The 24,556-nt window shown below is 38.6% G+C and overlaps 1 protein-coding gene across 5 annotated transcripts in view; it reads left to right on the top strand.

Moving 5' to 3' along the window:
* KCNMA1 (potassium calcium-activated channel subfamily M alpha 1) overlaps positions 1-24,556 on the top strand; it is a 771,468-nt gene that overhangs the window by 561,539 nt on the left and 185,373 nt on the right. The gene's annotated exons all lie outside the window — the stretch shown is intronic.

Below are 24,556 nucleotides of genomic sequence, written 5' to 3'. Positions count from 1 at the left end.
ACCACGAAGGTAGTTACTTACAACAGATTTTTTTTCTCTTCCTTTTCTGGAGGCCAGAAGTCTGAATTCAGTTTCTCTGGACTAAAATTGAAGTGTTTTCAGGGCATCTGTGGATCTTTAAAATTAGGAGACAGGTATTCTGCTTCCAAAATATAATAATAGGACAGCCATAACAGTTATAGGCATTCCCATTCCAAAAGGAAAAAAATGGGAGAAAGAAAGAAGCTACTAGCCCCAAGTACCTTCAAAATCCAACCGAACAAGTTCCATTGGGTTTTTAGATCTGGGAATAATCCTCTGTGGCTTAAAATTTGCCATCGGTAATGTGATTTCTCCAAATGTGTTCTTCAAAATTGCCCTGGTTATTCTAGTGCTTTTGGCTTTTCATATGTATTTTAGGATCAGCTTTTCTATATCTACAAAAAAAAAAAAAACAACCTACTAATTTTGATTGGAATTGTGTTAATCCTATAGATAAAGTTTGGGGGAACATTAGCATTCATGAACTTCTGTTCCAATCCTTGAACATGGTGTCTCCATTTACTTAGATAATCTTTAACTTATTTTATCGGTGTTTTGTGGTTTTCCGCAAACAGATTCTCTATGTTTTTGTTACGTTTATATGTAAATATTACATTTAGGGGGAGATATTTTAAGTGGTGTTTTAAAAAAATTCAGGTTCCAGTTGTTCATTGGTGGTAAGTAGAAGTAAACGTTATTTTTCTATGTTGACATTGACTCCTTCACTATATTGCACCAGCTGGTACTTGCAGGATGTTGAATAGGTGGAGTGAGAGCGGACATCTTTGATTTATTCCTGCTCTTAGGGGGAAAATAATCATTATTTTACCATTAAGTGTAATATTAGTTGTAGGTGTTTTGTAGATGTTCTCCTAAGGTTGAGGAAGTTCTTTTCTATTGATAATATAATGAGAGTTTTTTTTTTTTTTAATTGTGGATGGATTTTGAATGTTGCCAAAGGCTTTTCCTGCATCAATTGATAAATCATGTTGCTTTTCTTCTTTACACTGTTAATATTGTGGGTTACATTGTCTGATTTGAGAATTTTGAACCAGACCCTGTACATTCCAAGACAGACCCCCACCTGCTCATAGTGTGATTTATTTATGTCTATTATCTATTTCTGTGCTATATATCTATAGGTAGATATATAGATTTGCTTTCCTAATATATTTGTGAGCATTTTTTTATGTCTGTGCTTGTGAGTAGATACTTTTCTATAGATTTTTTATACTATCTTTGTCTTTAGTATCAGGGTAAAGTTGACTTCATAAAATAAGTTGAGAAATCTTTCCCTTCTATTTTCTAGAAGCGATTATGTAGAAATGGTGGGGTTTTTTTTCCCCTTAAATGTTTAGTAGAATTCATTAGATTTATTTTACCAAAAATTTTTAAGTAGCTTCAGTCGTGTCCGACTCTGTGCAACCCCAGAGACGGCAGCCCAGCAGGCTCCCCCGTCCCTGGGATTCTCCAGGCAAGAACACTGGAGTGGGTTGCCATTTAAAGACTAATGTAATTAGTTAGAAATCTGTTTAGATTATTTTATTCAATCTTGGGTGAGTTGTTGCAGTTTGAACTTTCTAAAAAATCAGAAATTAGTTGAACTTATCTGAGTTGTTCAATTTATGTATATAAGTTCATAGTTTTCTGTTGTCCATCTAATGTCTTCAGGACATTATAATAAGGTCTATAATAATGACCTCTGCTCATTCTTGATTTTTAGATTTGTCTTGTTCCTTCCTTCATTCCTCCCTTCCTTTCTTTTTTTTGGGCACATAAATTTTGCTGATCTTTTCAGAGTTTTTGCTTGTATTATTTTCCTTATTTTCTGTTTTCTTTCTGCTTGCTTTAGGTTTATTTTACTCTTCTAACTTTTAAAGATGAAGTGTAGTTATTGATTTGAGACTTTTCTTACTTAATGTAAGCATTTAAGGCTATCTGTTTCAGTCTAAGAATTGCTTTAGGTACATTCCACAATTTTTGAAATGATGTATTTTCATATAGTTAAAATATTTTATAATTTCATTTGAGGCTTCTTCTTTGACCCATGGGTTATTTAAATGTTTGTTGCTTAATCACCAAGTATTTAGAGCTATTCCTCATATTTCTATTATTATTTATGGTCTGATTCCATTATGGTAAGGGAACCTACTTTGTATGATTTTGATTCTTTTTAATTTGTTAAAGTATGTTTTACATAATCTATCTTGGTGAATGTTCCATGCAAGCTTAAAAAGAATGAATATTCTGCTATTGTTGGGTACAATGTTCTATTAATGTTCATTTGGGCCAGTTGGCTGATGGTGTTCAGTTCTATACCCTTGCTGATTTTATGTCTACTGATTCTACCTATTACAATGAGATGAATGTTTAAGTCTCCAATTATAATTTTGGATTTGTTCTGTCAAATTTTGCTTTGTGAATTTTGAAACTCTACTAAGTATATATATGTTTGGATTGTTGCATTTTCTTGATGAATTGAACTTTTTGTTATTATATTTTGTCCCTATATCCTTGGCAATTTTCTTTGTTCTAAAGTCCAGTAGATTTCAGATCTGATTTAATAGACCCATCCAAGATTTCTTTTTGATTAATGTTTTAGTAAAGAAATATATAGGTTCTCATGATTTTTTTTTGAAACAAACTACCTCTTTAAATTCTAAGTGATTTTCCTATAGCCAACTTATACTTGGATCATTTAAAAAATTACTCTGTGAATCTCTAGACCATTTATATGTAACATAGTTATAGATATGTTTGGATTATATCTAATATTCTGTTATTTGTTTTCTGTGAATTTCCTCTGTTTTAGTTCTCCTCTTTCCTCTTTATTTTCTTCTTACAAACAGTTTAGATTTCATTTTATTTGTAGTGTTTTTTATTATATAACTTTGTATAGTATTTAACTGATTACCCTTGGGATAATGTGCATACTTAACTTTCCAAATCTACTTAGATTCAGTGGCACATCAGTGTAATGTGGAAAACTTACTAACCTATACCTCTCTTTACCCTCCCCATTTTTGTTGTAGTTGTATTGTTGAAAACTCCATCAGACAGTGCTATAATATTTTCCATTTCAATTGTTCTATCTTGATTCCTGATGTTCCAACTTCCCCCTTGGAATCATTTCCATTCTGTCTTCCTTATAAATGATTTTTCTTCATCTGAGAATGTCTTTATTTCATCTTCATTGCTGAAGGACATTTTTGGTGGACACAGAATTCTGGGTTGATTAATCTTTTCTTTCAGTTCAGTCACTCATTTCATGTCTGAGTCTTTGTGACCCATGGACTGCAGCATGCCAGGCTTCCCTGTCAATCACCAACTCCTGGAGCTTGCTCAAACTCATGTTCATTGAGTCGGTGATGCCATCCAACCATCTCATCCTCTGTCGTCCCCTTCTCCCCCTGCCTTCAATCTTTCCCAGCATCAGGGTCTTTCCAGTGAGTCAGCTCTTTGCATCAGGTGGCCAAACTATTGTAGTTTCAGCTTCAGCATCAATCCTTCCAATGACTATTCAGATTTCCTTTAGGATGGACTGTTTTGATCTACTTGCTGTCCAAGAGACTCTCAAGAGTCTTCTCCAATACCACAGTTCAAAAGTATCAATTCTTCAGTGCTCAGCTTTCTTTATAGTCTAACTCTCACATCCATACATGGCTACTGGAAAAACCATAGCCTTGACTAGACCTTTGTTGGGAAAGTTATGTCTCTGCTTTTCAGTATGCTGTCTAGGTTGATCATAACTTTTCTTCCAAGGAGCAAGTGTCTTTTAATTTCATGGATGCAGTCACCATCTGCAGTGATTTTTGGAGTCCCCAAAAATAATCTCTGTTACTGTTTCCATTATTTTTCCATCTATTTGCCATGAAGTGATGGGACCAGATGCCGTGATCTTAGTTTTCTGAATGTCAAGTTTTAAGTCAACTTTTTCGCTCTCCTCTTTCACTTTCATCAAGAGGCTGTTTAGTTCCTCTTCACTTTCTGCCATAAGGGTGTTGTCATCTGCATATCTGAGGGGTTATTGGTATTTCTCCTGGTAATCTTGATTCCAGCTGAAATCAAGCTGAAATCTTTTCTTTCAATAATTAAAATTTTTGTTTCATTTCCTTCTTGCCTCCGTTGTTTCTGGTGAGAAATCTGTAGTCATTGGAATTATTAACCTATAAGTAATGAGTCATTTTTCTCCAGTTACTGTCAAGATTTTCTTTTTGTATTTAATTGTCTCTTATCTGATTACATTGGGTTTAAGCATTATTTTTTTGAATTTATTCTGTTGGGGCTCACTGAGATTCTTGAATTTCTAGCTTCATCTTTGGCAGAATTTGGGACATTTTCATTCATTATTTCCTCAAATATATCTTCTGCAGCATACTCTTCCTGCTCTCCTTCTGAAATTCCTATAATGCAAATGTTGGACTTTTAAATATACCACAGGGCCCTAAGCCTTTAGTCATTTTCTGTCTCTGGTGGCTCAGTGGTAAAGAAACTGCCTGCCAACACAGGAGATGCAGGTTTGATCCCTGGGTCAGGAAGATCCCATGGAGAAGGAGATGGCAACCCACTCTAGGATTCTTGCCTGGGAAATCTTATGGACAGAGGAGCCTGGCGGGCTACGGTTCATGGGGTCACAAAGAGTTGGACATGACTTAGTGAGTAAAGCAACGATAAGTTTATTGGTTCTTTCTTTTTTCACCTCTGCAATTGAGCTTATCCAGTGAGTGTGCTAGTTGTTATATTTTCCAATTCTAGAATTTCCATATGATTCTTTCTTTTATCTTGTTTCTTTACTAACGCTTTCTGTCTTTCATTTCTTTATAAAAGTGTTCTTAGTTATTGGAAGATTTTATAATAGCTACTTTAAGGCCCTTGTTACATAATTCTAATATTTGTGCCATATAAGCATAGGATGCAAGTTGAGATTTTTTTTAATTTATTCATATGCCAAGGTTTTTTTATTATTATATTCTGGACACTTTGGTTATTTTATTATGAAACTCTGCTGCTGCTGCTGCTAAGTTGCTTCAGTCGTGTCCGACTCTGTGCGACCCCATAGATGGCAGCCCACCAGGCTTCGCCGTCCCTGGGATTCTCCAGGCAAGAACACTGGAGTGGATTGCCATTTCCTTCTCCAATGCATGAAAGTGAAAAGTGAAAGTGAAGTCGCTCAGTTGTGTCCTACTCTTCGCAATCCCATGGACTGCAGCCTACCAGGCTCCTCCGTCCATGGGATTCTTCAGGCAAGAGTACTGGAGTGGGTTGCCACTGCCTTCTCCATGAAACCCTGGGTCTTGTTTATTTTTACTTTTTTTAATATTTTATTTTGTATTGGAGTATAGTCAATTAACAATATTGTGATTGTTTCAGGTGAACAGTAAAGGGACTGAGCCACACATACATATATTTCCATATTCCCCCAAACTCCACTCCCATCCAAGCTGCCACATAACATTGAGCAGAGTTCCCTATGCTATGCAGTAGATCCTTGTTGGTTATCCATTTTATTTATTTATTTATTTTACTTGGAGGCTAATTACTTTACAATATTATAGTGGTTTTTGCCATACATTGACATGAATCAGCTATGGGTGTACATGTATTCCCCATCATGAACCCCCCTCCCACCTCCATCCCTATCTCATCCCTCAGGGTCATCCCAGCGCACCAGGCCTGAGCACCTACCTCATGCATCGAACCTGGACTGGTGGCTATTTCACATATGATAATATACATGATTCAATGCTATTCTCTCAAATCATCCCACCCTCACCTTCTCCCACAGAGTCCAAAAGTCTGTTTTTTACATCTGTGTCTCTTTTGCTGTCTTTCATATAGGGTCATCGTTACCATCTTTATAGATTCCATATATATGTGTTAATATACTGTATTGGTGTTTTTCTTTCTGACTTACTTCACTCTGTATAATAGGCTCCAGTTTCATCCACCTCATTAGAACTGATTCAAATGCATTCTTTTTAATGGCTGAGTAATATTCCATTGTGTATATGTATTGGAGAAGGCAATGGCAACCCACTCCAGTACTCTTGCCTGGAAGATCCCATGGACGAAAGAGCCTGGTAGGCTTCAGTCCATGGGGTCGCAAAGAGTCTACTGAGCGACTTCGCTTTTACTTTTCACTTTCATGCATTAGAGAAGGAAATGGCAACCCACTCCAGTGTTCTTGCCTGGAGAGTCCCAGGGACAGCAGAGCCTGGTGGGCTGCCATCTATGGGGTCGCACAGAGTCGGACACAACTGAAGTGACTTAGCAGCAGCAGCAGTGTATATGTACCACAGCTTTCTTATCCATTCATCTGCTGATGGACATCTAGGTTGCTTCCATGTCCTGGCTATGTAAAAAGTGCTGTGATGAACATTGGGGTACATGTGTCTCTTTTAATTCTGGTTTCCTCTGTGTGCAGCGGTGGGATTCCTGGGTCATATAGCAGTTCTATTTCCAGGACTTTCCACACTGTTCTCCATAGTGGCTGTATTAGTTTGCATTCCTACCAACAGTGTAAGAGGGTTACCTTTTCTCCACACCCTCTCTAGCATTTATTGTTTGTAGACTTTTTGATAGCAGCCATTCTGACTGGCATGAGATGGTACTTCATTGTGGTGTTGATTTGCATTTCTCTGATAATGAGTGATGTTGAGCATCTTTTCATGTGTTTGTTAGCCATCTGTATGTCTTCTTTGGAGAAATGTCTGTTTAGTTCTTTGGCCCATTTTTTGATTGGGTCATTTATTTTTCTGGAATTGAGCTGCAGGAGCTGCTTGTATATTTTTGAGATTAATTCTTTGTCAGTTGCTTCGTTTGCTATTATTTTCTCCCATTCTAAAGGCTGTCTTTTCACCTTGCTTATAGTTTCCTTCATTGTGCAAAAGCTTTTAAGTTTAATTAGGTCCCATTTGTTTATTTTTGCTTTTATTTCCATTACTCTGGGAGGTGGGTCATAGAGGAGCCTGCTGTGATTTATGTCAGAGAGTGTTTTGCCTATGTTTTCCTCTAGGGGTTCTATAGTTTCTGGTCTTATATTTAGATCTTTAATCCATTATGAGTTTATTTTTGCGTATGGTATTAGAAAGTGTTCTAGTTTCATTCTTTTACAAGTGGTTGACCAGTTTTTCCAGCACCACTTGTTAAATAGATTGTCTTTTCTCCATTGTATAGTCTTGCCTCCTTTGTCAAAGATAAGGTGTCCATACGTGCATGTATTTATCTCTGGGCTTTCTATTTTGTTCCATTGATCTATATTTCTGTCTTATGTCAGTACCATACAGTCTTGATGACTGTAGCTTTGTAGTATAGTCTGAAGTCAGGCAGGTTGATTCCTCCAGTTCCATTCTTCTTTCTCAAGATTGCTTTGGCTATTCTAGGTTTTTTGTATTTCCAAACAAATTGTGAAATTATTTGTTCTAGTTCTCTGAAAAATACCATTGGTAGCTTGATAAGGAGTGCATTGAATCTATAGATTGCTTTGAGTAGTATACTCATTTTCACTATATTGATTCTTCCGATCCATGAACATGGTATATTTCGCCATCTATTTGCCTCATCTTTGATTTCTTTCATCAGTGTTTTATAGTTTTCTATATATAGGTCTTCTGTTTCTTTAGGAAGATTTATTCCTAAGTATTTTATTCTTTTCTTTCCAATGGTGAATGGAATTGTTTTCTTAATTTCTCTTTCTGTTCTCTCATTGTTAGTGTATAGGAACGCAAGGGACTTCTGTGTGCTAATTTTATATCCTGCAGCTTTACTATATTCATTGGTTAGCTCTAGTAATTTTCTGGTGGAGTCTTTAGGGTTTTCTATGTCGAGGATCATGTCATCTGCAAACAGTTAGAGTTTTACTTCTTGTTTTCCAATTTGAATTCCTTTTATTTCTTTTTCTTCTCTGATTGCTGTGGCTAAAACTTCCAAAACTATGTTGAATAGTAGTGGTGAGAGTGGGCACCCTTGTCTTGTTCCTGACTTTAGGCGAAATGCTTTCCATTTTTCACCACTGAGGATAATGTTTGCTGGGGGTTTATCATATATGGCTTTTATTATGTTGAGATATATTCCTTCTATGCCTGCTTTCTGGAGGGTTTTTTAATCATAAATGGATGTTGAATTTTGTCACAGGCTTTCTCTGCATCTATTGAGATGATCACATGGTGTTTATCTTTCAATTTGTTAATGTGGTGTATCACATTGATTGATTTGCAAATGTAGAAGAATCCTTGCATCCCTGGGATAAAGCCCACTTGGTCATGATGTATGATCTTTTTAATATGTTGTTGGATTCTGATTGCTAGAATTTTGTTAAGGATTTTTGCATCTATCTTCATCAGTGATATTGGCCTGTAGTTTTCTTTTTTTGTGCCGTCTTTGTCTGGTTTTGGTATTAGGGTTATGGTGACCTCATAGAATGAGTTTGGAAGTTTACCTTCCTCTGCAATATTATGGAAGAGTTTGAGTAGGATAGGTATTAGCTCTTCTTTAAATTTTTGATAGAATTCATCTGTGAAGCCGTCTTTGTCCTGGGCTTTTGTTGTTGGAAGATTTCTGATTACAGTTTCTATTGCCATGCTTGTGATGGGTCTGTTAATATTTTCTATTTCTTCCTGGTTCAGTTTTGAAAAATTATACTTTTCTAAGAATTTGTCCATTTCTTCCAAGTTGTCCATTTTATTGGCATATAGCTGCTGATAGTAGTCTCTTATGATCGTTTGTATTTCTGTGTTGTCTGTTGTGATTTCTGCATTTTCATTTCTAATTTTGTTGATTTGATACTTTTCCCTTTTTTTCTTGATGAGTCTGGCTAATGTTTTGTCTATTTTATTTATCTTCTCAAAGAACCAGCTTTTAGCTTTGTTGATTTTTGCTATGGTATCCTTTGTTTCTTTTTCATTTATTTCTGCCCTAATTTTTATTTATTTCCTTCTACTAACCCTGGGGTTCTTCATTTCTTCTTTTTCTAGTTAGCAGTAACACAATAATAGTGCAAGACTTTAATACTCCACTCACACCTATGGATAGATCAACTAAACAGAAAATTAGCAAGGAAACACAAACTTTAAATGATACAATGGGCCAGTTATACCTAATTGATATCTATAGGACATTTCACCCCAAAACAATGAATTTCACCTTTTTTTTCAAGTGCACATGGAGCCTTCTCCAGGATAGATCTCATACTGGGCCATAAATCTAGCCTTGGTAAATTCAAAAAAATTGAAATCATTCCAAACATCTTTTCTGATCACAATGTGGTAAGATTAGATGTCAACTACAGGGGGAAAAAACTATTAAAAATACAAACATATGGAGGCTAAACAACACACTTCTGAATAACCAACAAATCACAAAAGAAATCAAAATATGCATAGAAACAAATGAAAATGAAAACACAACAACCCAAAACCTGTGGGATTCAGTAAAAGCAGTGCTAAGGGGAAGGTTCATAACAATACAAGCTTACCTCAGGAAACAAGGGAAAAATCAAATAAATAACCTAACTCTACACCTAAAGCAACTAGAAAAAGAAGAAATGAAGAACCCCAGGGTTAGTAGTAGGTCTTGTTTAAATTTTGCAAACACGTTGATAATTTTATGGTGGCATGTTTAATTGACCTGTTTTATTTTAGACTGCAAGTCCTGACCAAGCTTCTATGGGTTGTAATTCCAATATGAGTTGAGTTTTCAAAACATTGGCAGGGCTATTTGGATGTGTCCCACATCGATCTCAAGCTGGGTGATAGTTTATGCTTTGGTTTTCAAAATCTATATATACTATGTACTGTCAGTTTCTTCCTTGCACAGCTCAGGGTGAGCCCAGGAGTTCATAACTAATTGTAAGGAGCTACTTTAAGTTCTCTTTCTCTGTGATCTCCAGGGGAATTTGAGCTTCCATGGGGTCTTCTTTTCTATCCTCTGACCAGAAAGCTGGGGCTCCTGACCTGGACAAACCAGAGGGAGAACAAAGAGAGACTCTCTTGGGACCTCAGATCCTCAGGCCAGAAAAGTTTTTCCTACCTCCTCTTATCTGGTGGGCTGCCGTCTATGGGGTTGCACAGAGTTGGACATGACTGAAGCGACTTAGCAGCAGCAGCAGCTTATCTCCCATTGCCACTACTGCTACTGCCACCACTGGGTGCTTAGGGGTTGGGGTCCAAGAGAAGAGAAGAAAAGCAAAAAATACCCTAAGCCATGATTTTCCCCACTCTTCCTCTGAGTATTAAGAACCCTTTCTACTGGTTTTGAGTCAGAGCAAGAGCTTCTCTTGGAGCTTTCTCTTTTCACATTCTTGTCTTCATTTACAGATTTTGGTTTTCCTTGAAATTAGGCTAGAGGATACCAGAGTAAAAACAAACTCTGCTGATTGCTTCCAATTCTGGTCGTTTCTCGTTACCTGCTTACTGTTTATGTCTCAGAGTCTTCAAGTATTAGCTCTATGCATTTTTTCCAGGTCTAATAGATGCATTCAATGAAAGACACATGATGGAATGTCCTTATTCTATTTTATTCAGAGCCAGAAACCCAGATATCACTTTAGAAATGATATTCTGTGTTTGTCCTTTGTAGCTGGACCAGGGGGAATACTGCCTCTAAGGCAGTGTCGTCATCATCATCATCATCATCATGTCCTTTTAGCATATTCAGCAGTCGCTGTCTTTAGGGCTGAGTTTGAGGTAATCAGCCTTTTTCATCAGTGACTATGAATAACATAACCTGGCAGGCTGCATTACAATGGAATCCTATGCATTTCCTGGTAGAACAATAGGAGGTAGCTCTTTCCACTTCACACTCATTTGGCTGATTTAGAGAAACTTTGGGACACCTGTAAAATGACGCTGAGATCATTTTAGGCATCCATCTGCCGTCTTGAAAAACAGCATGCAATAAAACCTTTCAACTGGGTATAATTTTTGTAGTTTTTATCATTAGCTGTCACACACATCCCATGGTAGCAAGAATGATGCAGGCCCACTGATTAGAGTTTCAGGTACAAAGAAATATGGGGGTCCTGCCTCAACACTGTGCTTTGCGTACTCTAGGGGTTTGGAAGTAGACCAGGAAGTGAGTGGAATTAACTGATGTTATATAAGTGAGAGATATCACTTCCTCCCTTTTCCTTTCCCTGTTGGCAGGTAGAGTATCTCTGTCTACCAGGAACTAGCAGACAGCTCTATGCCCATTGACCTTGGTGTGCAGAAGCTCTTTGCTATGATCAGTCTGCCAAGAAAAGTCTGTTTTTCTTGGAAAAGTCCATACTTATGGCATTTCTTTTACAGACAGTGGCTTTAATCAGTTTCTTTTTCCCCCCTAGACTGTGACAATGGGGCTTCCCAAGTGGTGTTAGTGGCAAAGAACCCGCATGCCAATGCAGGAAATGTAAGAGACACGGCTTCAGTCCCTGGGTCAGGAAGATCCTATGGAAAAGGACATGGCAACCCACTCCAGTTTTCTTGCCTGGAGAAATCCCATGGATAGAGGAGCCTGGTGGGCTACAGTCTAAAGGGTTCCCAAGAGTCAGACACAACTGAAGTGGCATGGCATAGCATTGACTCTGACAAAATAAATATCATTCCTTAAGGACTTTCTATTGGTTTCTTGTTGGCGATGAGAAATCTTTTTATTTTAATGGTTGGGTATATTTTTCTTCTCCTTAAATTTAGTGAGGAAAGTAACAGAGAAAGAGGAATATTTGGTGCCTGTTTCAGAATTTGGATAAAGTATTAGACTTGATCATCCACAAATCTTGGATGGTGTCTCCCTATCCAAGTAGATCCATGGAACATGCTATTATTCAAATGTGCCCCTACATCCTCACCCTTCCTGCTCTCCCTCACTCACGGAATGTGAATGGAATTGTGCAGCTGTGTGGTGGGCAGAGGCCTAGGTTAGAGGGAGTGGTTGTAAGGCTCTGATTTAGAACATGATTTGTTGTAAGACCTTGCACTACTTGATTAAGCTTTCTGGGCTTCATACTACCCACCGTAAGAAGTGGAAGAGCTTAGCAGACTGTTGAAAAATTACCAATATATGATGGCACTCACCCTCTTTATCCTTCTTAAGGTGGTATGGTTTAGGTTTGCAATGAGACCTGATACTGGATTAGGGTTGGGCCACTGATGGGAGAACACAGAGGGGTGAACTTTATCTAAAACTAACCCCTAGGGTGGTGTCAAGGCAGCCTACCCTAGATTACTTATGATTTGCCTGAATACATTTTCTAGGACTGCAGCATTATTCATTAGCCTAAGTGACACTGGGTCCTTTAAATCCCTCAATTCTCTGCCAAAAACCCACCCCTGCCCCAAAGCTAGAAGCTTTTATCTGCATATACAGGTGAAATCTGTGTGTGCCTGGCTTTTCCCAGGTGTCTCAGTGAATGGAGATTTGCTGACTGTTCTTTCCCATATGTAATGAGATTCCAACTAGCAAGAGCAGCCCTGCCCAGGACAGAGCCCTGCAGTGGCAGTTTCTGGAAGAACAGCTGTATGCTGGGCTGTGTCACCTATGGAGAAATCTGAGAGTGCAGCAACCTCCTGGGTCCTGCAGATTACATATGACCTATAGACAGCATATTAAAAAGCAGAGACATTACTTTGCCAACAAAGGTCCATCTAGTCAAGGCTATGGTTTTTCCAGTAGTCATGTATGGATGTGAGAGTTGGACTATAAAGAAAGCTGAGCACCGAAGTATTGATGCTTTTGAACTGTGGTGTTGGAGAAGACTCTTGAGAGTCCCTTGGACTGCAAGGAGATCCAACCAGTCCATCCTAACGAAATCAGTCCTGAATGTTCATTGGAAGGACTCATGTTGAAGCTGAAACTCCAATACTTTGGCCACCTGATGCAAAGAGCTGACTCATTTGAAAAGACCCTGATGCTGGGAAAGATTGAAGGCAGGCGGAGAAGGGGACGACAGAGGATGAGATGATTGGATGGCATCATGGACTCAATGGACATGAGTTTGAGTAAACTGTGGGAGTTGATGATGGACAGGGAGGCCTGGTGGGCTGCAGTCCATGGGGTCACAAAGAGTCGGACATGACTGAGAAATTGAACTGAACTGATGGACTTGAACTTGCTCATGGGACCAATGAGCATAGGGACAGAGAGACCTCTCGCTGACCAAAAAGGATCTTCACAAGTCGTCTTTTTCTTCTCATCTTATACCAACTGGAGGACATCATCCTGGAAATTTTCTGGGAATACTGAACTATAACAAGAGTAGAATCTAGTGAGTCTCTACTTAGAGGGATGTGGGCAGAAGTCAAGCCCAGAAACCAGAAGTAGCTAATCCAGTCAACGTTATCAGGGTCTTTTTGTCTCAGGGGTCCTTTCAGGAGACCAGACTGGGTCTTTCTATATCAGATTACATATGACCTTTCTGATCACATATGACCTTTCTCCCATTTGGGGAGACATCAGTTCTTCCAAATGCCTAATGTCTCCCATATCATCCTATCTATTCAGGGTGAACTTGGGAAGGGGAGGAGGCAGGAGGACCTCCAGGGAACACTGCTATCTTTAGGGGATATACTCAAGCTACTTAGTTTTTCTCCTCAACCCAGAGGATCATTGGATGATTAGTGATGTCCCAGGTTTTTCTACCGGCAGCTAAGCCATGAATCAGTGGCCCTGCATCTAACAAGCTATGTTCCTTTGTGTGAGTGATAGAGATGTCCTCATAATTACCATCACTGGCATCATCACTATCATCATCAGTAGCATCAGCATCATCACAATCACCAACATCATTACCATCATGAACACTCATTATTTATAATGCTAGAACATTTATAGAACATCTACAGAGTACACGTCCAATAAGTGCCATCTTTTAATATGATTAAACCACCAGAGTACCTATCACATCACAGAGAACCACTCAGCAAACATTAGCTATTTGTCAGGTACTATGCAGGTCAGGAAGCAACAGTTAGAACTGGACACGGAACAACAGACTGGTTCCAAATAGGAAAAGGAGTACATCAAGGTTGTATATTGCTTATTTAACTTATATGCAGAGTACATCATGAGAAACGCTGGACTGGAAGACACACAAGCTGGAATCAAGATTGCCGGGAGACATATCAATAATCTCAGATATGCAGATGACACCACCCTTATGGCAGAAAGTGAAGAAGAACTAAAAAGCCTCTTGATGAATGTGAAAGTGGAGAGTGAAAAAGTTGGCTTAAAGCTCAACATTCAGAAAACGAAGATCATGGCATCCGGTCCCATCACTTCATGGGAAATAGATGGGGAAACAGTGGAAACAGTGTCAGACTTTATTTTGGGGGGCTCCAAAATCACTGCAGATGGTGACTGCAGCCATGAAATTAAAAGACGCTTACTCCTTGGAAGGAAAGTTATGACCAACCTAGATAGCATATTCAAAAGCAGAGACATTACTTTGCCAACAAAGGTCCATCTAGTCAAGGCTATGGTTTTTCCTGTGGTCATGTATGGATGTGAGAGTTGGACTGTGAAGAAGGCTGAGTGCCGAAGAATTGATGCTTTTGAACTGTGGTGTTGGAGAAGACTCTTGAGAGTCCCTTGGACTGCAAGGAGATCCAACCAGTCCATTCTGAAGGAGATCAGCCCTGGGATTTCTTTGGAGGGAATGATGCTGAAGCTGAAACTCCAGTACTTTGGCCACTTCATGCGAAGAGCTGACTCATTGGAAAAGACTCTGATGCTGGGAGGGATTGGGGGCAGGAGGAGAAGGGGATGACAGAGGATGAGATGGCTGGATGGCATCACTGACTCGATGGACGTGAGTCTCAGTGAACTCCGGGAGTTGGTGATAGACAGGGAGGCCTGGCATGCTGCGATTCATGGGGTCGCAAAGAGTCGGACACGACGGAGCGACTGAACTGGAACTGGACGTTAGTGCTTTACAGGGATCACTTCATTCCATCTATCTTCCTAAGAAGTAGGTACTGTTGTTGTTCTTATTTTTCAGATGAGGGGATCGAGGCTTGGAGAGGTTATACAGTTTGGCCTGGGGCATTCAGGGAGATGGGATTTGAACTCAGAGGCTGCATGTACTTTGTTACTTCCTGCCTTGCTACTGCACTCGGGATCAGGGCTCCTCTTAAAAAGAAACTGCTAAGCCCAGCTAACCACCTAAGCAATTTTATAAGCTGTCCACTTTCAATCTCTGAACCAAATGTCTTTTTGATGAGGCCCAAAATCCACTCTAGGAAGCCACAGAGGGGAATTTCTGAAGTCATTTTAACTTCCTGTGAAAATATTCTCTAGCTGGCAAGAGATTTTCTAGATAATAATGAATACACAGTAAAGCGGGTGCCTCTGCCCTGGATACCTGGCTCACAAATAACCCATTTGGCTTCCCAATCATCCTGATACCTAAAACTAGCAGAATTTATGCTCGTGGCTTGAATGGCTCTGTTCAGCCAGAAAGCCAAAGTTTATGGCTGAAACCCTTTGCTCTGAAATGAAATCTAGTCTCTTTGGCCCGACTTTATTAGGCTGTATTGTACAGCGATAGGAGACATAAGTATCCAGAATCTGCTGTCACTAAAACAGGACTGAGTTGGCAAGCATTTTTATCCTCACACTCAACACTTTGTCCTACAATGGAAAAGTTAAATAAAAATTAGGGATACAAATTAGAGCCATTTTCTGAAAGTTTCATTTTAATTGAATTAAATATAGCCATGTCATTGTTCCCTCTTTACACAGCCCACATTGAAACGGAGACTAAGCTATCATTGGGGTCCCTGAATCAATGGAGAGAGACTAAGTAGATAAATCTGGATGCCTGAAATATTTTTTAGACTAATGACCACAGCAACCAAAACACTGGGATACCCATCTTGTGTTTAATTATCCACAAGCTTTCACTGTAACTGGCTCCAGTATTTAGTGATACTTATAGAAAGCATCCTTTTTTATCTCTTACTCAAATCTGCTAAGCCATGATTGAGTCCCTGGTCCTCAAAGCCATGATGGAGAATACGTGTTCCCTGTTCTTCACTCTCTTTGGGAGTACCTCTTCTACTCTAAGTGTGATCCATCTTTGGGGAGTATTGATGTTATCTGTGAGCTTGTTATACATGCAGGATCTTAGACCTTATTCTAGGACTACAGACAACACATTTTCATCAGAGTCTGGGAAGCACTGGACTCACAGCTTTAAATGTTTCCACTGGTAAGAAATTATCCTGTATTAACATCAGTGAATTTAGTGAGATTCTCCCCAAACTGTCTAAAATATTGAAGATTTTCTAAAAGCATAGGTAATTCTCCAGTGATTTGTCTCATCAGAAGCAACCTTATGATTCCTGTGCTGATTCAAGTGCTTCTCTAACTCCTTCCTTTTCTCCCAGTTCTTAATTAATTAATTAGTTAATTAATAGCCAACAGTTGTTTTTGACCTCAGTTTTAGGAGCAATGGAATTGCCAAGTACAGCCTTTGCTGGACTCTATTTCCTGCTGAATTGTTGTTTGATCCTACATTGAAATTCAGAGAGTAAAATAAGAAGACTGAGGGCTGGGTCACATGGGAAAGAGAGCATAGTCATGGACAGAGCAAAGGGGGCTCCTTTTTGCAGGCAGGGTGGTGGGACTGTAGCTAGTAAGAACGAGAACTTCTATTAGATTGCTGGCAAATACACCAGTTCCTGAGAGTCCCTCCTTTCATATTCAAGTCTCTAAGGTATTGGATCTAAAATTTAGAAAATCATGAACCACTTACTAAGTAGCCCAAGATGTTCTGTGTTGACAAAATTTCCCCCAAAAATGTATTGCTCAGCAAGGTCTGGGAAGTTTAAAAATCACCCAATTATACACATTCCCTATGAGATACCAAGAATGTAGAATTTTTCAGCATTCAGAAGCACAAATTGATTTCTTTTATGGTTACACCTAATGTTGTGAGTTATCAGTACTGAGTTGTGATTGGATGCCTAGAAAAATTAGACTTCTTTGTCTCTCTCCAGTTTTGTCTTGCTCAGTTCAATTAGACAAATATTAATTAAACACTTCTTTTAAGGACCTAATAGGGTAGTATGCTGCTTGTTCTAGAGGATACAAAGTTGAATGCATTAGCAAGGAGCTTGTGTTTCAAATTCCACTTTATTATAGTTCTTGTCAGTCATTAGAAGTCTCAGATGCTGTGATGGTAGCTAACTATAACTAATGTGTACTGAGTGCTTCCTGCAAGCCAGGGAGTGTTCTAAGCGTTCTTTATCCATCAACTTATTTAGCCCTCCCAAGCTCCCCAGAGCTGGGCATGATTGTGTTCCGAATAAGGCAGGACAGAGCACATCAAATCGGGGAACCCAGGGAAGACCACACAGATGAGGTGGCATATGATGGGAATTTCACAGTGAGAGTTGGGTTCTGACAGTAGAATCAGGGAAACAAAGTGGTGGGGAGATGAGGGAGAGAGAATGTTAAGAACAATATCCTGGTCTCCACCAGTTCCTCCTTGAAATAAAGGATTCTGCAACTAAGTATCATGTTTCCTGCTATGGAGATTTAAAACTCATAGTAACATGTGAAGTACTCTGCATTGCACTAAGAAAAGTCCCCTTTTGGCTTTGTGAAATCCACTGCTTCCCAAATGTATTTCATCATCCATTCAACAAATATTGAGCTACTGCTGTGTTCCATTCACGGTCCAGGCATTACAGACTTAGATGAAGTTTTCTGCCTTTAAAAAAACCTACATTTTAATGGGGACTAACAGGACTCCTTGTTCACTCTCTTATGTTCAAGGCGACGCTTGTTAACAAGTTCTGTTGAGTTTACTTTGGGAAATCTTGGTTGGGAATAATCCTGCTTTACTGGAATTTGGGAAAAATTGTGAGAAGTAAGGTTTGTAAGATAGAGTGGGACCAGTGTAACTGCGAATGCAGTCTGTGGATGGGTGCTGTGAACTATTTGCCTCTAGAAAGAGTCAAGTACAGGAAATGAGAGGAAGTGCTTAGGAACTTCTAAGTTCCTAAATCTTTGACAAATTCATTTTATATTGGTTGAATCTAATGATAAAAGTTTTGGACTTGTACTTTGCATCTCTTGTCTATTCTTTTTTTTAAGAAATTCATTTCTGTTAGATTTTTGCAGAAGTTTGAGTCTGCCAAACAGTGAATATTAGAAATACAAACAAAACCCAGTCTCTTACCCCAAATGGGTTGAGAGGCTGTTCTGGAAAGCCCTGCCTGCCAGGGGCTGCATTACTCCCCTGAGGATTGCTCGGCAGATGTCTGCTTGAGAACACTCACTTGCTGCTTGCGCTACCCAGATGAGAATTATTTTTAGTAGTATTTTAAGAGCCTTATTGTTTGAAGTACAAATGAGAATGTTCTTAACTAATATCAAGATTGCAAAACCAAGTTCTATTTGGACAGATAGTAAATAGGCCCATCTCTAAAAAGGTCTGACATCACTTAAGCATAAATACCTTTCTGCATTGAAAAGGAAAAGAAGGAAAGGGTAGACAAACCTACATATTGAAAAAATTACCAGTTTCCTGCCACATAGGTGATACTTTCTGAAATTATAGGTAGTAATTCTTTTTAAAAGTTATCATATCACTCTTTCTGCTAACCCATCCTTTAACTGCAGTTCCTCTAGCATTCTTTGTTCTGTGTTTTCAGAAATAATCTGAACTGGAGTAACATAGGAGGTGGGGTGGAGGTGGGAAATGCCCTGTATTCTGTGGTCTGTTAACCTCTCTCTGCACACTTCACATGGACTGATTTCTTTTTTTTTTCATAATGCCTGATGGAAGAAATCTCACTTGATAGTCTGCAGCCCACTAGTCTGGGAATAAGAGATTTGGCTCAAGTCCACCCCAAAATTTATCTTTGGAGTTGTTTATTTATTCGTTCAGTGCTGAAGCAACCAATTATCTGGCATTCCATCAAATCCCAAATAATGTATTTTAATTGACATTATCCCGAAGCCTTTGGACAATCTGAGATCCTTTGGTCCTATCCTCTCATTCTGGAAAATGCAATCTGAAATAGGCCATAATGGTGGAATGCCAAATCATTATGGGGTCCCTGAAATCCAATGCCGTTCTAGGAAGGGCAGCCGGCCTGAGTCCACATCCAAGAAGTACAGCGTTGATATGCAATTTGGCACAGAGGAGAGATATATTCTGAAAAGGTGCAAATCACCATTGGTTTCCCATCTCTTCTGCTTTTCTGTCATTTCAACTGTATCACATGTTTCTTCCACCCCTAGAAAGCTGTGCAGGGAGGCATTCTTTGTTCTGGCACCCAGGAGGACCTGAACTGCTGCTGCTGCTGCTAAGTCGCTTCAGTCATGTCCAACTCTGTGTGACCCCATAGACAGCAGCCCACCAGGTTCCCCTGTCCCTGGGATTCTCTAGGCAAGAACACTGGAGTGGGTTTACCATTGCCTTCTCCGAGTGCCCAGCCTAGAGCCCACCAATGCTGATCCCATTTTTTAAAAAATTGTAATTAAGAGCTTGACACATTCTGTGGGGGTTCCCTCTTTTTTGTGGGAATAAATATGTTGTGTGGGATTAAAGATACATTGGCCAGTTCCTATCTCAGCGCTGTGTTTTAGACTGTCACAATACAAAGGACAGAGATCAAGTATAATTTATATGCACAAATATTCAGATGCAATTAATTAATTCTAATTAAAGACTTATGATTGAAAGCTGTACATCCTTTAAAGGAAGAATATTGAGAATTTGGATAGGTTTTTAATCATAAATGTAATAAATGCCTGTTATTACAATAGCTTTCTTCTCTCAATTTTAGGTGACGCTGGTGTGTTTGTTATGACTCACCTCTTCTTATTGCAGCTATTAACATAATGGTCATTGGTTTTTATAATTTCCTTTTAGTTCGTTATTTTTGATGTGCACAACATAACATATATTTGGATTAAAATAATGTACTTGTTTTCAATTAAATAAGGATTGAGGTATGATAGTCTTTGGAATCATTTACATGACTCTGGAGGTAGGGACAGACTTTTGCAAAATTATTTAGCTGTAATCAACATGGTTATTCAGACTCTTCACTGGAAACAGAAATCACAGTGATCATAACATACCCCAGCTGGGAAGGTTGATTTTTCACATTCACTGGGTTGTTAGCATTAGAGAAACACAGTTTCACTCTAATCAGAGAAAGCATAAAATATAAAAGGTGTCATTACTGACCCACCATTAGTAACACATGCAGAATCTGGGATCAAGAAGGTGTTACTTCCCCCAGAGCCAAGGCTGATGTTTCCAGTTGGATGGTACCTTTGATGATGGAGCCATCAGCCCACGGATTGGTGTACAACCATTTACTTAAGGGATTGAACTAGGCTGGTTGAAAAATTAGATAATGAAGGGCAGATAAATAAGACCATGAGAAGTGTGGATGAGCGAGCCCCACGGCTCAGTTCTGTTTTCTCACTGAAGATCTGTGAGTATTTGATGAATAAGGACCCAGAGCACATCACCTGCTCATCTTTGCTAGGTGATCTTCTAAAGCAGCAGGAGTTTGATGTGACAGCCAAAGGAGAAATTGCTGCCTCAGGAAATGTTTCGCCTTTGACTGATTGCTGAATGGCTGGCAAATTAATTTTGGCACCTTTACCTAAGTCATTTTGCTCCCATTCCTCCATTTCTCTGCTGGAAAGTATGTATTCACATTACAGTTAAAAATATGTTGACAACACAAATGTGGAGAACAGCATGTACTATTTCAGGAAAGAAGTTGTAGGCTGGGATGGTTCCATTTTATAGAATAGAAGTGATGTCGTTGTGCTCTGAGAGGAGGCCTGAACTCTCCTTTCAGCTCAACTTAAAATCAATAATACTTCTCACTGACTTCTTACAAAGTCAGGGGCTCCAGGGTTTAAGATATTGAGTACTTGAGGAGCTTCTGTTCTAGTATTTTCCTCTTAGTTAATATTTAGCAAAGCTTTTATATTTAGCAAACCCTCTAAGTCCACCAAAATCTGAGTACCATTGCTTCCTTATACATTTGCCTCTTCAGTCTCTAGCAAGAGATAATTTGGGGGGTGGTTAATAGCATGAACTCTGAATCCTGTTTATATGACTCATTGGCTTTGTGACCTTTAGCAGGTTACGTCTCTGTGCCTCTGTTTTATCATCTGTTAAAGGGACTCATAATGACAATAACTCACTGTACTCTCTGTAGATCTCTTTGTTCACTGTCATTGAACAGTGCCAAGGTTTTTTTTTTTTTTTTGAATTTTATTTTATTTTTAAACTTTACATAATTGTATTAGTTTTGCCAAATATCAAAATGAATCCGCCACAGGTATACATGTGTTCCCCATCCTGAACAGTGCCAAGTTTTTAAACTCAATGTATTTCACACTAATTTTTCCTTTTCTAATAATGTATCTTATTACTGCTGCCAAAAAGTAAAAGGAATGTGCACTTTTGCTCTGGCTCTTTTCAAAATAAGTGAAAGGTGCTATGCTTGAGACTTACAAAAGTAAACTTTGATAAGACGGGTAATTGAAGCCCTTGCCTCAGGATGAAGATTGCTGTTCTGTTGTCTCAGTTGGTGACATGTTACAGTGTCATAAGGCTGGGTGCTGGCTCCCTGCCTCTCCTGATGTGACTGGCCTGTTCCTGTGGTTGTTCTGTCACAACTTGTCATTCTTGCCCTTAAGGATTAAAAGGTGTAAGTGTTTATTATAATTACTGATTCTTCTTATGTTGTAGTATCATCTTGTAAATTAATTGTGGTCAAATACATACAACATAAAATTTACCATTTTACCATTTAAGTCATTTTCAGTGGGGTTTTCTTTTTTCTGGGAACATTTATTAGAACCTGAAAAACTTGTTATCAATAGGGAGACTGTGTTAAAGATATAGAAATCTGAAAGGGTTACGATAATGACTTTAAACTCCTCAGCTTTTAGACTGTCCATTCAATGCTGCTCCATCTTACACTGTAGATACTGAGAATCTGCATATGTCAGTCAGTTCAGTCGCTCAGTCATGTCCAGCTCTTTGCAACCCTATGGACTGCAGCACGCCAGGCTTCCCTGTCCATCACCAACTCCCAGAGCTTACTCAAACTCATGTCCATAGGGTCGGTGATGCCATCCAACCATCTCTTCCTCTGTCGCCCCTTCTGGAGTGGGTTGCCATGCCCCCAAGGGAATGTTCCTGACCCAGGGATTGAACACAAGTCCTCCTGCATTTCCTGCACTGCAGGCAGATTCTAGGTATATGTTGTGCTTTTTCTGGCAAATAGAAAAGTATGCCAGTTCAAATAAAATTCAATCAGTAACTGGAACGACTCTTAAGACACAGAATATGCTCAATAAATATTTGCTGAAAGGATGAATCAATGAAAAAATGTATGCTAAGTTCAAAAAAACAGTAATAGTGATACTCTACAAAGAATTTGTTTCTACTTAAATTTAAGAAGTTTAATGATGAACCTACAATAAAATTTGGTCTCAAGGGTAGTTCCATTAGGCCACAGAAGCATGAAAATAGTGATCATAACCAAAAGAGCCAAATTAAAACCATATTAATTTAGGAATGGTATCAATAATAATAATTAAGATAAAGTTTCATATTTTCATTATTTTTAAAAATCAAGTAGAATATTTAAATTAGCAGCATAAGCAATATATTATAAAAGGAATGTCCCTGCTGAAAGAATCAGCTGAATTCTACTTCAAGAAAACTATTTGCCCATGAAACTCAACTATAAGGATTTATAACTCGTAATCCATCAGGTAGTATCCTATTTACCAATAAAAATTATGATAATATAGTGTCCCAACTATTATATATTTCAAACTATTTACTAATGCAGACTAAGCTTTCTTCAGATTAGTTAGCATTGACGGCCTTTGCTTATGAAGTCAAGAATATGTTTTTGAAAAAATAAATTGAAGTCTTGTGAAAGAGAAAGATTAAAAAGTTTGTGCTTAGCTAAACACATCGCAGTTAATTTTAAGTAAATCATAAAATTTAGCAATAGAAAAGGTTGAGTCCTTTCTTTGTTTTCCTTTTTTAAAAGACCCCACTTTGGGGAAGACTAATGTGTAGATGAATAACCATACCCAGCAATACTGCATAGTACATGTCTAATCTGTGGGAGTAGGTCAGAAGCAGCTCAGACTAATGGGGATAACCCACATGATTTAATCACCCAGCCCTAGCACAAAGCAGACAAATAGCAGAGAAGCAGGGAGCAGTCAATTTGTTTCTACATTATTCCTAGCTTTTGTAGTTCAGAGTGTCACCAAGTAGATAGTAGGTGTGCATTTCCTACTGTTTCCAAGTCTCTTATATCTCCCCCAGGTAACTGATTATTGAGCCATAAGCAAGATACATTTCATTCATTACCATGCAGGACATTATTAAGAGTCACTTCCCTGATTGGCTGGGAAGCTCTCTTTCTTCCTCCCCCTAATCTAACCTCCAGTGGGAGTGAACTGAGGAGGTGGCAGCTTACAGATACCAAGAACCACACAGACTGCTTGTTTTCCTGGCTTGGGAATCCAGGACATCCGCAAACTCCCAGAGGGGCTCAGTGTTCTTGTTGCTATTCACTTTATATGGTTTGAAATGGTTGACTCCATGGTAAATCCCTTCCAGAAATGCCTAGCATGAAGAAGGCTGTTGGGAAAACCAGTTGAACTTGATTAATTATGGAAAAAAGACATTTAATGAAGTTGGGATGGAGACCTTTCTGAAACTACATTTAACTTTTAGTGATATTCAAGTTAGGGTTGGAAAATTTTACTTTTTCCAAAGTAAAAATAGATACATTGTTTTGTGTTATACATAATGCTCATTGAAAAAGCCTTCAGACTACACAGAAATCTATAGATTTCCGTATTTCATAGTCATTCTATGTCTCAAAGATAACAACTGCTACTGTTTTGGTATAGAGCTTTCTGTATTTTTCTATGGCTTTACAAACATTTAGTTAATTATAGGATATTTAAAAAATAGAATCAGACTATATATGCTATTTAGTAATGTGTCTTTTAATGTAATTTTCTCTATGCAGAAATTTTCATCATAATTTTTAATTGCTTTCCTGTATCCAGTGGTATAAACCTACCATTTGTGGTTTCTAATTTTTCACAAATAGAAGTATATTCTTGTAATATGTATGTGTATACTTATATACTTTTTTTTTTGCTATGAATACTTAAATTGGAATTGTGTAAAAAGAGTATTGCGCTCCAAAATCACTGCAGACAGTGACTGCAGCCATGAAATTAAAAGATGCTTGCTCTTGGAAGGAAAGCTATGACAAACCTAGACAGTGTATTAAAACGTAGAGATATCACTTTGCCAACAAAGGTCCGTATAGTCAAAGCTATGGTTTTTCCAGTAGTCACATATGGATATGGGAGTTGGACCATAAAGAAGGCTGAGTGCCAAAGAATTGATGCTTTTGAATTGTGGTGCTGGAGAAGATTCTTGAGAGTCCCTTGGACTGCAAGGAGATCAAACCGGTCAGTCCTAAAGGAAGTCAACCCTGAATATTCACTGGAAGGACTAATG

The sequence above is a fragment of the Bubalus kerabau genome, chromosome 1 (assembly GCF_029407905.1).
Source record: "Bubalus kerabau isolate K-KA32 ecotype Philippines breed swamp buffalo chromosome 1, PCC_UOA_SB_1v2, whole genome shotgun sequence".
Taxonomy (NCBI): Eukaryota; Metazoa; Chordata; class Mammalia; order Artiodactyla; family Bovidae; genus Bubalus; species Bubalus kerabau.
This window is presented reverse-complemented; position numbering and strand designations above follow the sequence as displayed.